The 13,713-nt window shown below is 49.0% G+C and overlaps 1 long non-coding RNA gene across 1 annotated transcript; it reads left to right on the top strand.

Annotated features, from left to right (window-relative positions):
* Nucleotides 1–513: 513 nt before the first annotated feature.
* LOC102899622 lies at nucleotides 514–9,624 on the top strand. Its single transcript, XR_890970.4, has 4 exons — nucleotides 514–1,265; nucleotides 1,388–1,521; nucleotides 6,708–6,744; nucleotides 9,325–9,624. It is a non-coding gene; the product is annotated as an uncharacterized LOC102899622 (long non-coding RNA).
* The last annotated feature ends 4,089 nt before the right edge of the window (nucleotides 9,625–13,713 follow it).

Below are 13,713 nucleotides of genomic sequence, written 5' to 3' on the forward strand. Positions count from 1 at the left end.
GGTGGGGGTGCGGAAATCTCGGGCTCGCGGTGGCTGGGACTCGGGGTGGACCGGGGCCTGCGGTGGCTGGGGGTGGGGGTGGGGGTGGGCCGTGACTAGCACTGGACGGGGGCGGGGGAGCCCGGACAGGAGGTGGGCGCGAGTTCCTGCAGGCCCACCCACCCCAGTTAGCCGCGCACAGAGGCGTATCTCCCCCGCGCGCAGACCCCTCGGGCCCCGCCGGGTTAGAACTGAGCGGGTAGTGAAAGGCGAGCCCCTCGGCCAGCCGCCGCCGGGGCTGGGGGCCGAGCCGAGAGGTCCGTCCCCCGCCGCCCGCGTCGGACCCGCCCTGGCCGCGGGAGGCGCGCGGCCGCCGGGTGTGAATGGCGGCGGTTTCTGCGGTCTGGCCCGCGGCCCGCTGGAAAACCAGCCTGAACTTGATCCCGAGCGCGTCTAACTGAGGTCATGGGAAGCGGGAGGGCGGAGGCGCTGGGGGCTGGGCAGAATGGGAGCCCTGAGCCCGGCGAGGGGCGGAGGAAGGGAGGGAGGGAGCGGGAAGCGGGGAACTCCCGGCCGGTCCCCAGCGCTGGGTCGCCGAGTGCCCCCTGCGGCTCCGCCACGCCCGCCCGACTGCCGCGCAGCGGACAGTCGGAGTTGGAAATCGGGCTTAGCGCCTACGCACACTGCACCTAGACGAGCGCCAGCTGCACTCGGGAACCGGCACCCGGTCCCCCGACTCCAGCCCGAACCCCACCCCGGCACTCACCGCCGCCTCTGGGCCTGCTGTTTCAGTTTCCAGTCCCAAGCCGCCGGTCTCCTTCCCACACCTTTAAGATCTGCCCCGCAGCCGCCTCCCTACCTTCCAACCTTCCTCCCGCCAGCAAAGCCGGTGCCCTCGGCCAAGTGCCCGTTCGCAGCCTGTTATCAAGTCCTAGAGAGAATTTCCCCAAAGTATTTCCCGAATCCTGCGGCCAAGGGCCCGAGTTCCCGCCCCTCCACCTTCCGTCTGGATGCCTGCAGACTTCTCCCTGGATTTCTAGTCTTTAGCCTCTTCCCCTTCCTAATCTATTTTCAACACCAATTTCCCCCCAAAGCGTGTTAAAGCACACAGGGACCTCGGTGATTGTAAACCTCATATTTCCCCTGGTACTCAGGTTAAGCATGCTTGGGCTGGGGAATGAAAACTGAGGGCTTCGGCTCACGTTTATTGAGCAAGACTTCCTATACACGTCATTGTTAAACACTTCAGGTGGATATTCTCATTCAACTGCCAACAATCCTTCCGGGTAGGTATTATCAGGTATTATTTCTATCTCTGCTTTGTAGAAGAAGAAATTGAGACACAGAGTAGCAGAGGCAATATGGAACCAGGCAGTCTGCCCTTGAGTCTGTTTCTCTACCACTGCAGTGCTCTTCTGCAGAAACCTTGACCTTCCCAACGGTGATGGAATGACCCACAGTACCAGCTGTATCCTGGGGGCCAGGTGGCAGCAAACGATCTGTTAACAGCAGTACTAAATGGATGGGGCAGGTGGATGTCAGGTAAGGTTTGATCTGGAATGCCTCAGAGGCCCCATTGCTCTTCCACCAGCCTTTAGTGGATTACTGGTCTGAATTTCTGGGCCTGGACAAGTTAGAACCATCTCCACATTTATCTCCCCCTCCTGTGCTCACCTGACAGCTTTCTCTATTATCCTCAGTCAGCTCCTCTTGCTTGGGAGCATCCTGGAGACACCACAGGTGTCCCACCCACAGGGAGGACTAGCGACATATTCCTCATTCTCCCACAAACACTGGCATCACTAGTGTCCTCTCACCCCAGCCCCTGCCAAGCATCAGCCTGTGGCCACTTCCTTTGCATATAAATGAGGCCATGTCTGGGCTGCCTTTGTCCTGGGTGGGGGTTGGATTTTCATCACTAATTAGTGGCTGGGAAATCAGGAGTCAGCAGTAGTTCCTTTTCCAGGACCCACCCTGCCCCCATTTCCTGCCTGGGAATTAGGGTGATTCCTCCCCACCCATCCTTCCATGACCTGGGTAAGATGGGCAGAGGCTCCCGGCCAACAGTGAACAGGGACTATGTGATTAGCATTTGCCCTAGTGAATCCCTGTGTTTTAATTCTGTGACCTTATCTGTTATGTAATGCTTATGCTGTCTTTTCCTTCCTGGAATACATACCCTATCAGCAGCTTTATTGCTTTTTTTTATAGAGTTTTTAATTAATTTGGGGGTATACATCCATAAAATGAAATTCAAACGGTACAAAAAAGCATACAGTTTCCCTCCCTCTCAACCAGGGGCAAGCTTTTCCATCCCTAACTGTTAGCAGCTTCCTGTATGTCTTTTTCAGAAATAGTCCACACGTGTAAACACGTGTCATTTCTTTTAACTGCATTTTTGATGTCTTTTGTATTAACACCTAAAAAGTATACTAATTGATGCTTTGGAAAAAAAATCAGCACAGTTTCAGCATGGAGCCCTGAGATTCTCAGCTTGGAGCTTGTATCCTGTGGCCTAAGCTCTATTCTCAAATGGGGCTGCAGCAGGAATGAGGAGGCGTCCACCTCCAATAGAGGCTGAAAGGTTTTCCCAGTCTCCTCTGGGGCCAGAACAAAAAATACAGCAGGATGTGCAACATACAAGGTTTGGAAAGACTTAATCATGATAGGAGGGTTTGCTGGGTGCTGGAATCTAAGAATTCCAGGACAATCCCTGGATGTCCATCAAATGAAAGAGTAACCAGAGATCCTAACCAAACAAGGGTGGCTTTCTCTTTTCTCAAGACGAATTTTACTATTTTTTCTGGTGAGGGGTGTTTTCATATTGGCATTTATCTACAAAGATGGTCTGAAGTTAGGTCCTTCCTAACTTTACCTCTTTTAAACACTAATTGCTTACCAAAAGTGAACCAAAGCACCCCCTACGAAATGCTACTAACTTATTGCTCCAGTAGCCAAATGATTCAACTCCTGTGCCATAGTCTGGTCACATCATAAACAGAGGCAGAGCTGCATACACCATGCAACCAAAGCTTTCCTTTCCCTGGCCAGAGTCCCTATATCAGTACCTTTTTCCCTTCCATTCTTTTTTTTCCCCCTTCCTTCCTTCCTTCCTTCCAGCACCTTGGTGGAGGCACTGGTGACTGGGAAGAGGAGAAGATATAAGCAGAGGGTATGAAGGGAAGTGAGAGACGAACATTATTTGAAATCTGCCTCATCAGTCTGGTCATTCAGGAGAGAACTCTCTTGGCTTTCTAGAGGGGATGGGGTGGCCCATGACATCACACAGCAAATCGCTACCTCCTTCTTGAATGTTTTGCTCCCTTCCTTGAAAGCTGTTCTCCTGGCTGTCCTTGCACATCTATCTGTCGTTATACCTCTGTCAGTCTTGCCCTGGTAGGCTCCTGTTTTTCAGCTTGTCCTTTCCATGTCCTGCCAGGCTGCCTTCAACCTGGGGTTAGTCTCATACCAGACGATCTCCATTCATTGCCATGCTTGTGACCAGTCTATGTGGGGGTGATTGCCAACCTTCAGTGCCACCCCCGACTCTCTCCTGAGTTTCACACTCACACCCAGCTGCTCTGGTGTGACCATAGTGCCTTGGGCGATCCACGGGCAACTCGTGTCCAAAGTGGACTTCTTCATCTCCAGCTCTGCACCCATCTTGCTCCTGTGTTTAACTCCCAACTCCGTGATTTCACCATCAATCTTCAACCTTATTTCCCAAATCTGAGTGCCATCTTTTTCACTGGTTGTCTCCATTTCTCTCAATTACTGTGTTTACTCAGAAACCAAGTCTTAATATTTCTTGACTCCTTTCAAATTTCCTACCACTGTCCTAATGCTTCAACCATTGCAGTGCCTTCACGTCTTTCACTTCTTAAGTCTTCTAGAAAATCTATAGATCCATCTGGTAGAACTCTTTTGATTGCAGTGACACAAACTGACTTAACCAAAAAGAAGAATTATTGGTGTGAGGCTAGTTTCAGGACTGGCTTGATATGGAAACTCAATGGCCATCACTGAGGCCCAGGGCCTTCTTCTCACCACTCAGCTCTACCCTTCTTCCAAAGCTGGCTTCATCCTCAGGCTGCATGCAGTGGCAAAGTGGCAACAGAAACTCCAGCTTGCGTGCTGCCAACTCCAAGTCCTGTAGGAAGGAGCCAGGCCTAAGTCATGTGTTCCCTCTGGTCTGGGAGAGTAGCTCCTGACCTCATGGACTGAAAGTGGTGGCAGCATGGAATGGAGCCAGTTGGTGGGAGTAGTGTGAACAGACAGTGAGCAACCAAAACACATCAGAAGCCCACCACACATCTGACCCTGTTATTCCTCTACATAGAATTTTCCAACAACTCCCTAAGTCAGACTTTAACAATCAAAACCTTGTCGAGGTGATTTGACTTCTGTCGATACACAATTTTAGTCATTGTGGAGCTTTTTCACTTTGTTTGCATTGATAGTTTCATCAGTAATCTTGAATAAGAGTTGAATTTTTTTTTAAGATTTTATTTTTAAGTCATCTCTCCACCCAACATGGGGCTCAAACTTACAACCCTGAGATCAAGAGTCATATGCTCTACCAACTAAGCCAACCAGATGCCCCAAGATTTGAATTTTAAAACTGATCATTTGGATTTCTCTCTTGACTTGCAAGGGAACCCTGAGCAATGCATGAGACCATGCCTCTGGGAGCCCTGGGGAGAGGGAGAGTGGACTTCCAGTTAGGAGCCTGTCAGGAAGACAGACCCCGCCCCATACTTTAATAGAGACAGCTAAATATAGTGAATTGGTTGAACAGGTGTTGGAGGGCTGAAAGACTCTAAAAAGAGACACACAGAGAATCACTGAAGAAAGCAGCTGGCATTCCCGAGGAACAAAGGGAAGAAGGCAGCATCTTAGAACCCAGGTCCTAGAAGCCTGGAGAAGGGGCCCTGAGGAGTTGGAACCAGACCTCAGTGCCAGCTGGCACTGGAGCTTTGGAAGCTCGGAGGTAGACTTCCCCAGGACTGGGCTCACGTCTCTGAAGTGGACCTCCCTGCCAGCAGGTGCTGGCCTCCCTGAGGGAGGGGATAAGGCAGACCCCAGGAGTGAGGGAAGCAAACTGGAAAACTGGAACCCCCAACCACTGTTGGGGTCACAGTCGACTGTTGTGGGGTGATGCTGACAGGAACAGGAACAAACAGAAGGGGACAGGTCCTGCAGCCTCCCTCTGGTGCCCCCTATTGGCAGAGCCCAAAGGGCGACCCGCATAATGGAGGGTTGGGAGTCCTGTGGAGGAGAGCGGATGGGGTGGATTGGATGCTTAATACCTGGCACAGGGGAGAAGAAGGTAGAGGGAGGAGATTGGGAGCAGGATCATGAGGAGGGGAAGAGACAGAGCTGTGGGAGCAGGTGGGAGAGTTCCCCCACCTCCGTCACCTCTTCTGGGCTGCAGAAGGCACAGAAGAGAAACCCTCAAGACATAGGGCAGCATCAGAGCCCTTCTCCTTCTACCTCACAGCCCGGACTTAGTGACACATGCCACACACATAAACACACCATGCACACACACCACATACACATACAGCACACACACATATACCACACCACACCACACACACACACACACACACACACACACACACACCATACCTACATATACAATCCACCACAGACACATGCATACCATACTTTTGCTCATGAGATTCTTTAGCTCAGGTCCAGTTCTCTAGGAGCAGTTCCAGGACTGGATGCGGTCTGCACGTGACATATTAAAGAAGTGCACCAGAGTAGATGGGTCATGGAGGGAGAGAAGCCCGGAGGAAGAAGGGGAAGCCAAACAAGGGCATGATTTCAGGCTACATCTCCTGAGAGTAGGCTCAGCCTGATTCTGCTGGGGACTCTGGAGGGTCAGTTGTGCCCAGAGTCATCCCAATCTGATGCCTGGGAGACTGGATTTCAGACTCTTGCTCCTGGGAGTCAGTCACAAGTGTCCGGGAGCTCCGGAAAAGCCACGTGTGAGCCGCCATCCTCCTGGCCTGGTAACTGCTAACCAGTGGCCAGTCCTGCAGTTCCATACCAGGTTAGGATGGGTGGTCATTCAGAGTTGCCACGAGTAGAAGGTCCTTCCTTCCTTCCTTCCTTCCTTCCTTCCTTCCTTCCTTCCTAGTCACCTTCCTTTCCTAACATTTGTGAGCCCTGAGTCAGATTGCACATGGCGGCCCCAGCCTGCAGCCTGCCCTCCTCTCTCCCCGCTCATGACTCACGGAGAAGGGCCTTGCTTGCAATGGTGTAGACATCCCAGCTGTGTCCATATAACTCCACAGCTCCACCAAATGCCTGCCCTTTGTCCATCCCTTTTCAAAGCCCGGCTGCTCCCTCCTTTTCTTCTATGAGCTACGTTGAACAGTTCCAATAAATACATCTTTCTGAGTCAAATTGCCCAGGGAAAGGTCTGTTGCTCTCAGCTGCAAGACTGGCTGACACACGAGTGGGGAAAAGTCAGTGGAGGGGTCCTAGTACCAAACTGGAAATTTCCCAAATGGCCCTTAACATTTGAATGGATAAATAAGTTGGGGTGTGTACACGCAATGGGATACTGTATAGCAGTAAGAAGCAACTGTTTTCTACCATATGCAATGATATGCATGAATTTTGCAAATATAATTAGAAAAAAATGATGAATCCATATATGTGAAGTTAAAAAAACAGACAAAACTAACCTGTGCACCATCACGATGTTGCCGTAGGAAATGGAAGGGACACAAGAAGGACTTCCAACTGCTGGTAATGTTCTCTTTTTTTTATCTGGGTGCTGGTTTCCTGGGTCTATTCAGCTTATGAACATTCATGAGCTGTACCTTATGCAATTCCCTGAAAACACGTTATACTTCAATAAAAGTTGGGGAGAGGTGATGTCAGAAAAGATCTTTCCCCACTGAGTATTCCATTGGCAAAACCACCCAAAGGAAACATGGCAATTTCGGGACCTGTAGAAATAGAACGATGCCCTAGTTGTCTTAGCTCATTCCAAGTATGTAAGGTTCTCTCACATTTGTGTAAACTTCTACATTTCTATGCATGTCAAAGCGTCATTCTGTCTTGATCATGTTTTCTACTGCCTGTGCTTTATGATACTTTGACATCTTGGGAACCTGGGGACCAACCAAGCAAGGGACTGCCCTTCCCAGAATTAGCTATTTTCTGCAGATAGCAAACAACTTGCCTGCATGTCTTTCATATGCAAACTACCCCCTCCGGAACCTAGACTCCAAACCACCTCTTCTTTCTGGCTTTTACAGTCTGGGAGGCACTATAGGCAATATTCCTGGTGCTAGACAATGAGGGACCACCCTCATGACTCAGAGTCTGCAGAAATTATGCATACTAGCCAATCCTAAATCTGCTCAGCTGCTTAGCCTGCTCACTGACTCCTTCCCCTTGAAAACCACAGTAAAGACTCATGCCCATGCTTCCTCCTCTCTCCTTCTGCCTCCTGTTGGATAACTGTGTTCCCCTAGGTCTCCCTGCATGGTGTTGTGCCGTGCCTCCTGTTTCTAGGAACCTGTGAGTATAGGCTTCATCCTTCATGACAGTCATTTCTGCGTATCTTACCAACCTGATAAATACAAACCCTGGGTATGTTTTAAAGTATATCCATTCATTCCACAGTGTTTCTGTACCGTTTTAGATGCTAGGGATAGAACCATGACCATGCAAATAAGGTCCCTGCTCTCCTGGACCTCATGTCCAGAGGGACAGACGTAATAAACAAGCAAAGAAATATTTCCAGATAGCATTAAATGAAAGATGCCAGGGTGGGTCATTTTATGTTGTTCTGTCTGTTTTGTTTGTTTTCTTTTTTTGTTGCTTTTTGAGCAAGACTGGTCAGGGAAGATGTCCCCAAGGAGATGACACTCAAGTCAAGGCCTCAATTGTTGCTTGTATACCAAGGGCACCCAGAGATCCGTGCTGGGTGTTTGGAGGCATCCAAAATAACCAGAATGAGGTATCTCTCGCCAATGCCTATCCAGAACACACCATCTCCCTTTCTCAACAAGCAAAGCAGGGTTTGAATTCAAGAGAAAATAATTTCCCGGCATCAGCAAAATCCACAGCCTACTCCAATCAAGTTGCCTTCTAAATGCTAGAAAGCTGAGGTGTCCAAGTGCCAGGACCCAGGGGATGGTTTGGCTGCATGCCAGAACCCTTCGGGCAGCAACCAGCTTGCGTATGTATTTATATAACTGGTTGCAAAGAAAAAGTAAGCGTACAGATTCCTGAGCCCTCTTCGCTCCGCATCCCTGAGGACCCACCACCTAGTTCAGCTTTGCAGTAACATAAGCCTTCCCTGCTCACTGCAGACCTGCCCCCCTGCCTGCTGTCCCAAGACCTGGTCTGGGAGCTCTTTATCTGGGCCTATTCCGGGAGCGGCTGGTTGGTCATCCTCCATCCACATTAACTGCACACAGGCATTCCACCATTTTTTTTTATTAGATCCAGCTTATTGTGGACAAGATTAGAATCATATTAGGGTAGAAAAACTAAATCACAGGCCCCTGGCTGAGCAGTGGCACATCATGGGTCACTGGGGTAGCATGGATTTGTCTGGAGGCCTGCCCCTGAGCTCTGTATGTGCCTGGAGGCGGGGGGGGGGGGGGAGGGGGGGGACAATGGTGGCAGCTTGCACACGCCCCTTCCTCAGAGCTCCCTGGCTGGACCCAGCTACCCCGCCACTGGGAACCTTCTACACACACCTTGAGCTCCGAGGCCAGCATTCCTTCATCAAGAAAAGACCAGGGGCCCCAGATCTGAAAAGTCACACCCCCCCCCCCATGTCTCCCACCAGATCCTCCAGGAAAGAGCAAATTCATCTCATTTGGTACAACTTGAGCTGAGCTGAGCGAGTCCTGCTTTGTTAAAACAGAAGTTACACTGAGCACCTCGCTCAGCCTTTTTTTCTCAGCCTGGTCTCTCCGCATAGGTGTGCCTGCAACAGCTCCTTCAGGGGACATTTCTTGTGAACCCCAGTCTGGTCTGGCTCTGTCATTTCAACTGGCTTTGTTTATCTTTGTCTCTGAGATTCTGAGAGTTTGTCTCTTGTCATATATCTCCCTGATGGGTTTGTTTGGGTATTTATACAAATGCAGCCCTTGAGCTTTAATAGCTGTCCTGGGAGAGCCTTTTTATCTGTCAGTAACGTCATGCTCCAGGGCAATGAAAACCCGAAAAGACCCTGTCTTACCTTGGGGCAGTTAAAACCAGCTGAAATCTCACCAAAAGCCTGGGGATGGCAGAGCCAAAGACAGCTCCAGAGTGGGCAAGAGACAATGCTGGCCATCTCTAAAATGCCTTTGTCTTCCACAGACTCCATCAGGCCCTTGATGGCCTGTGAAAAGGTCCATCCTCAAATTCTCAAGGCTCCCAGCTGGCTTAAAAATGTCAACAAAGAATCTTTCTACTTATCAAGTATTTTATTTCCCCATTTAAGCAAGAAGTCTGCAGAGAAGAGGGCCCAAGCTCCCGTTTAATCTAAGAACCAGGACTCAAGGGTTTCATGTTGGCAATTTAGTAACCTGTATGCATAGACGCCTCTTTGGATAAATCAAAGCTTCCATGGAAAGTGTCTAAACCCTATAAAAGTAATTTATTTGCTTATCCACCAAATTATAATATTCATTTTGTTTGTGTAAACCCGCCAGTCGCCAGTCATTAATATGAACCACAAGAAACTGTTTCAAGTAGGATTTCATTCCAGGCATAGTTTCCAGTTTGAATCTGACATATTATACCTGGGAGGATTGCAGGAAACCATAAATAATTCCTAATTCCTCCATTAGATCTATGTATAATATAAAGATTTTTTACTGTTTAAAAAAAGCAAAAAAACAAAAAACACTGTCACCAGGAGGCTGGGAACTAGGCCTCCAGGAAGGACAGCTGGCCTCAGAATGACAATGCCCCTTCTTGTAGGCATCATGAAGTAAGAGAGGCCCTTTCTGTCTATGGACGTTCAGTAGTCACTCAAAAACCTATTCTGAGTTGGGCACACAGTTCGAATCCAGACTCCTAGAGCAGGATCTTGCCCAGCACCGGCTGGCAGCGAGTGGGTTTCTCCCACAGGATGGGGAGGGAGGCCCAGGAAGAAGCCAAGAAGGAGCCAGCGGTCACACCGGGTTGCGGTGACCAGCTTGGCCCAGTCAGCAACCTGCGCATTGGAAAGCACATCAGAAAGCTGGCCCAAAGCCTCTCTCTATCCTCCCAGGTTGAAAGGAAAGACAGAATCTTCCGAGCACTTCATGACGACGGGTTCATGCCAACAGGTCCTGTTGTCTGATGCCACCACCTGCCAGCTTTGAAGGACCCCCAGATCATTCCAGCTTGCTAATGTATCTGGAGAAGGAACCAGGGGAGACCCAGAAACACATGCTAGAGGCCAGAGGGTCTTCCAGCCACATTTGAGGAGTGCCCACTTTCCTGAAGCTTCCCTCATGTGGCCCATCACAGTGCCTGACCTCTTACTTTACAGCGTCTTACATTTTTGTCAATGCCAAGGAGGCTCATTTCCCCGTGATTAATCACACATGTGGCAATGGTGAGGCCTAGACTTTCAGAGGCTTCCTTGGCCTTTAACACACAAACAAGAATTAGGTGGGTGGGACACGGGGGCAAAGGCACTGTAATCAAGAGAAGGTGCCAGGGCGCCGGATGGGATGGCAGATCCATCACAGGATGAGGATCCGTGAGGCCGGGCAGGGGCATCGCTGGAGCCCAGGGGGCTCCATGTGCCCAGCTAAGGGGGTTGAGATTTCCCTTAAAGCAAGTATGAAACAACTGAAAATCTTTGCCCAAGACAGACAGACACAACGGTAACCTTGCTGTTTAGTAAAGCGCACTCTGGTCAATGTTGAGAATGTGTGGAAGAGGGGTCAGAGTGCAAGCAGGCAAACCAGTAAGGAATGGAGGTGAACCTGACCTAGGCCAGTGCTTCTGGAGGCATCTGTAGTGTGCAGTGTTTTGGTCCCAATTCTTGGATAGATACTTTTATAAAATGAATTATCTGAAAAATGTGATTTTAAAATACATACAAAATATAAGCCCTAATATTTTATCAAAAAAAATTTTAATTGAGATAAAACACGCATAAAATTTACCATTGTAATCGTTTTTAAGTATCCATTTCAGTAGGGGCACCTGGGTGGCTCAGTCGGTTGGGCATCCAGCTCTTAATCTCAGCTCAGGTCATGATCTCACAGCTTGTGAGTTCGAGCCCAGCATAGGGCTCTGCGCTGATGCATGGAGCATGCTTAGGATTCTCCCTCTCTCTCTCTCTCTCTCTCTCTCTCTCTCTGCCCCCCACTGCTCACGTGTGCTGTCCCTAAGAAATAAACTTAAAACAATATTTAAAAGTATACAGTTCAGTAGAGTTCAGTATAGCCACATTGCTGGGCAGACAATCTCTGGAACTTTTCCATCTGGCCAAACTGAAACTACCCATTAAACAGCAGCTCCCCACCCCCTCCACCAGCCCGTGACAGCCACTCTCCCCTCTGCCTCTGTGACTTTGACTATCCTAGATGAGGACCTCCTATAAGCAGAATGATACAGTATTTGTCCTTTTGCATACAGCTTGTTTTACTTAGTATAGTGTCCTCAAATTCACTCATGTTGTAGCACGTGACCAGTTTTCCTTCCTTTTTAAGGCTGAATATTATTCCACATTTTGTTTATCCTTTCATCCTATAATGGATACTTGGGTTTCTTCTACCTTTTGGCTGTTATGAATAATGCTGCTACGAACATGAGGGTGCAAATATCTCTTCACTTTCCTGCTTTCAATTCTTTGGGGAATATACCCTGAAGTACAATCACTAGATCACATGGTAATTTAAAAAAAAATTTTTGGAGGGACGCCTGGGTGGTGCTCAGTCAGTTAAGCGTACAACTCTTGATTTTGGCTCAGGTCATGATCTCATGGTTCATGGGATCAAGCCCTGCGTCTGCACTGTTAGCTCAGAGCCTGTTTGGGATTCTCTCTCTCTGCCCCTCCCCTGCTTCCTCTCTCTCTCTCTTTCAAGAACAAAAAAATACATTTTTAAAAGTTTTTTTGAGGAACCTCCATACTCTTTTCTACAGCGACTGCACTGGGATTTTACAATCCCACTAACGATGCACAAGGGTTGCAATGTCTCCACATCCTCACCAACACTTGCTACCTTCTGGTTTTTTGATAGTTGACAACCTAACGGGTGTGAAGTGAAGCCCCAGCTTTTTATTATGAGATTTAACATGTATAAAATTATCCATTGGGCCCTGTAACTGTTTAAAACACTTTAGGGTTATAATGTTAAAACATTGACTCTCAACTTCTGCACTTACCCCATTACAGACCAATTAAGAAGCATTTCCCAAATTGGCTCTCGTCTGTGACTCAGACCCTGAGTAGCACTGCTTGGCCAATGCCTGCCACCGGGGGGAAGAGGACCAAATGGTCAGAGCCACCCTTTCTCGGCTCTTATTCCCTGTTACCAGCACAACATGCCTACAGAGTAGATACTGTTATTATGCCCAGTTTACCAATGAGAGAACAGAGGCCCAGAGATTAAGGACCTTGCCTGATCTATGTCAGCAGCTTGAGAGGTGGCAGAGGGAGCTGGGAACCCCAGCAATATGGCCTCAGCCTTTATCGTTGTTGTTGTTGTTGTTGTTGTTGTTGTTGTTTTGCTTTGTTTCCCAAGATTGCTTAATTGATTGGCCATATGTGGGGGAAAGATGGAAGGCTCCCAGGCTCTGGCTTGAGTTGGACAAGGGTGCTATGTTTGAGAGGGAACACAACTGGTCTGGTTTGGGACGTGCTAAGGTTAATGTTCACAAGTGACATCCAGGTGGAATGGTGCCAAGGGCATCTGGGCAGTAAGTTCTGAGCTCCCGAGCAAAGACTGTTCAGTCGAGAAAGGCCAGGGAGGGGATAGAGCATGAGTTTGGTGAGATCCCTCAGAGACACCAAGAGCATTCTAGGAGGAATCAGGGAGCCAGAGGGGAGTGAGGAGCCAAAAGGGATGGGGAGAGAGTGTGTCAACAGAAAGGAAGTATCAACAAGGAGCCCAGGGCTATGTGGAAGCCACACAAAGCAGAATATTCTGTGGAGCTGGCTCAATGATGGCCCCATCAATATCATGGAGGCTGGGGATGTAGAGGCTAGACTTCAGGGGATTGAGAGGTGGGGAGTGGTGAAAAAGAATGGGAGAAGTAACCAAAGTGCAGATCACTCTTTCTAGAAGCCCAACTGTGAAGTGGAGAAGACAGAAGACAGTCCTGAAGGATGCTGTGGGTGTGTTGTTGTGGTAGAAGAGGGAGTGGGCCAAGAATGGATTGCTATTTTGTTTTGTCTTTAAAAAAGAAAAGTCTGGAACAAACATGAGTTTGTTCATAGTTGGGCAGGGAATCCAGCATAAAGATGAAAGATTGAGAGGAATCTGTGCCAATTGCTGGAAGGATGGAATTAGATCCAGAACGATCCAACTTGAATAAAAGGAGAGAAGCCCCTCTTCCACTAAGATGGGAGGAAAAGTAAGTTTATATAGGTTCATTTGTGCAAGAGGAGAGGAGGCAATGAAGTCAGAGGCAAACTGCCTGCTGGGAGTAGTGGTGTCTGGTAGTGAGGAGAGAGATGGACTTGGATGTGCCACCAAGTAACAGCAGTGAGAGGCCCCTGGGGTCATGGAGAGGATGCACCAGAAGCAGAAGGGTCCAGCT

This window comes from Felis catus, chromosome D4 (genome assembly GCF_018350175.1).
Source record: "Felis catus isolate Fca126 chromosome D4, F.catus_Fca126_mat1.0, whole genome shotgun sequence".
Classification (NCBI taxonomy): domain Eukaryota; kingdom Metazoa; phylum Chordata; class Mammalia; order Carnivora; family Felidae; genus Felis; species Felis catus.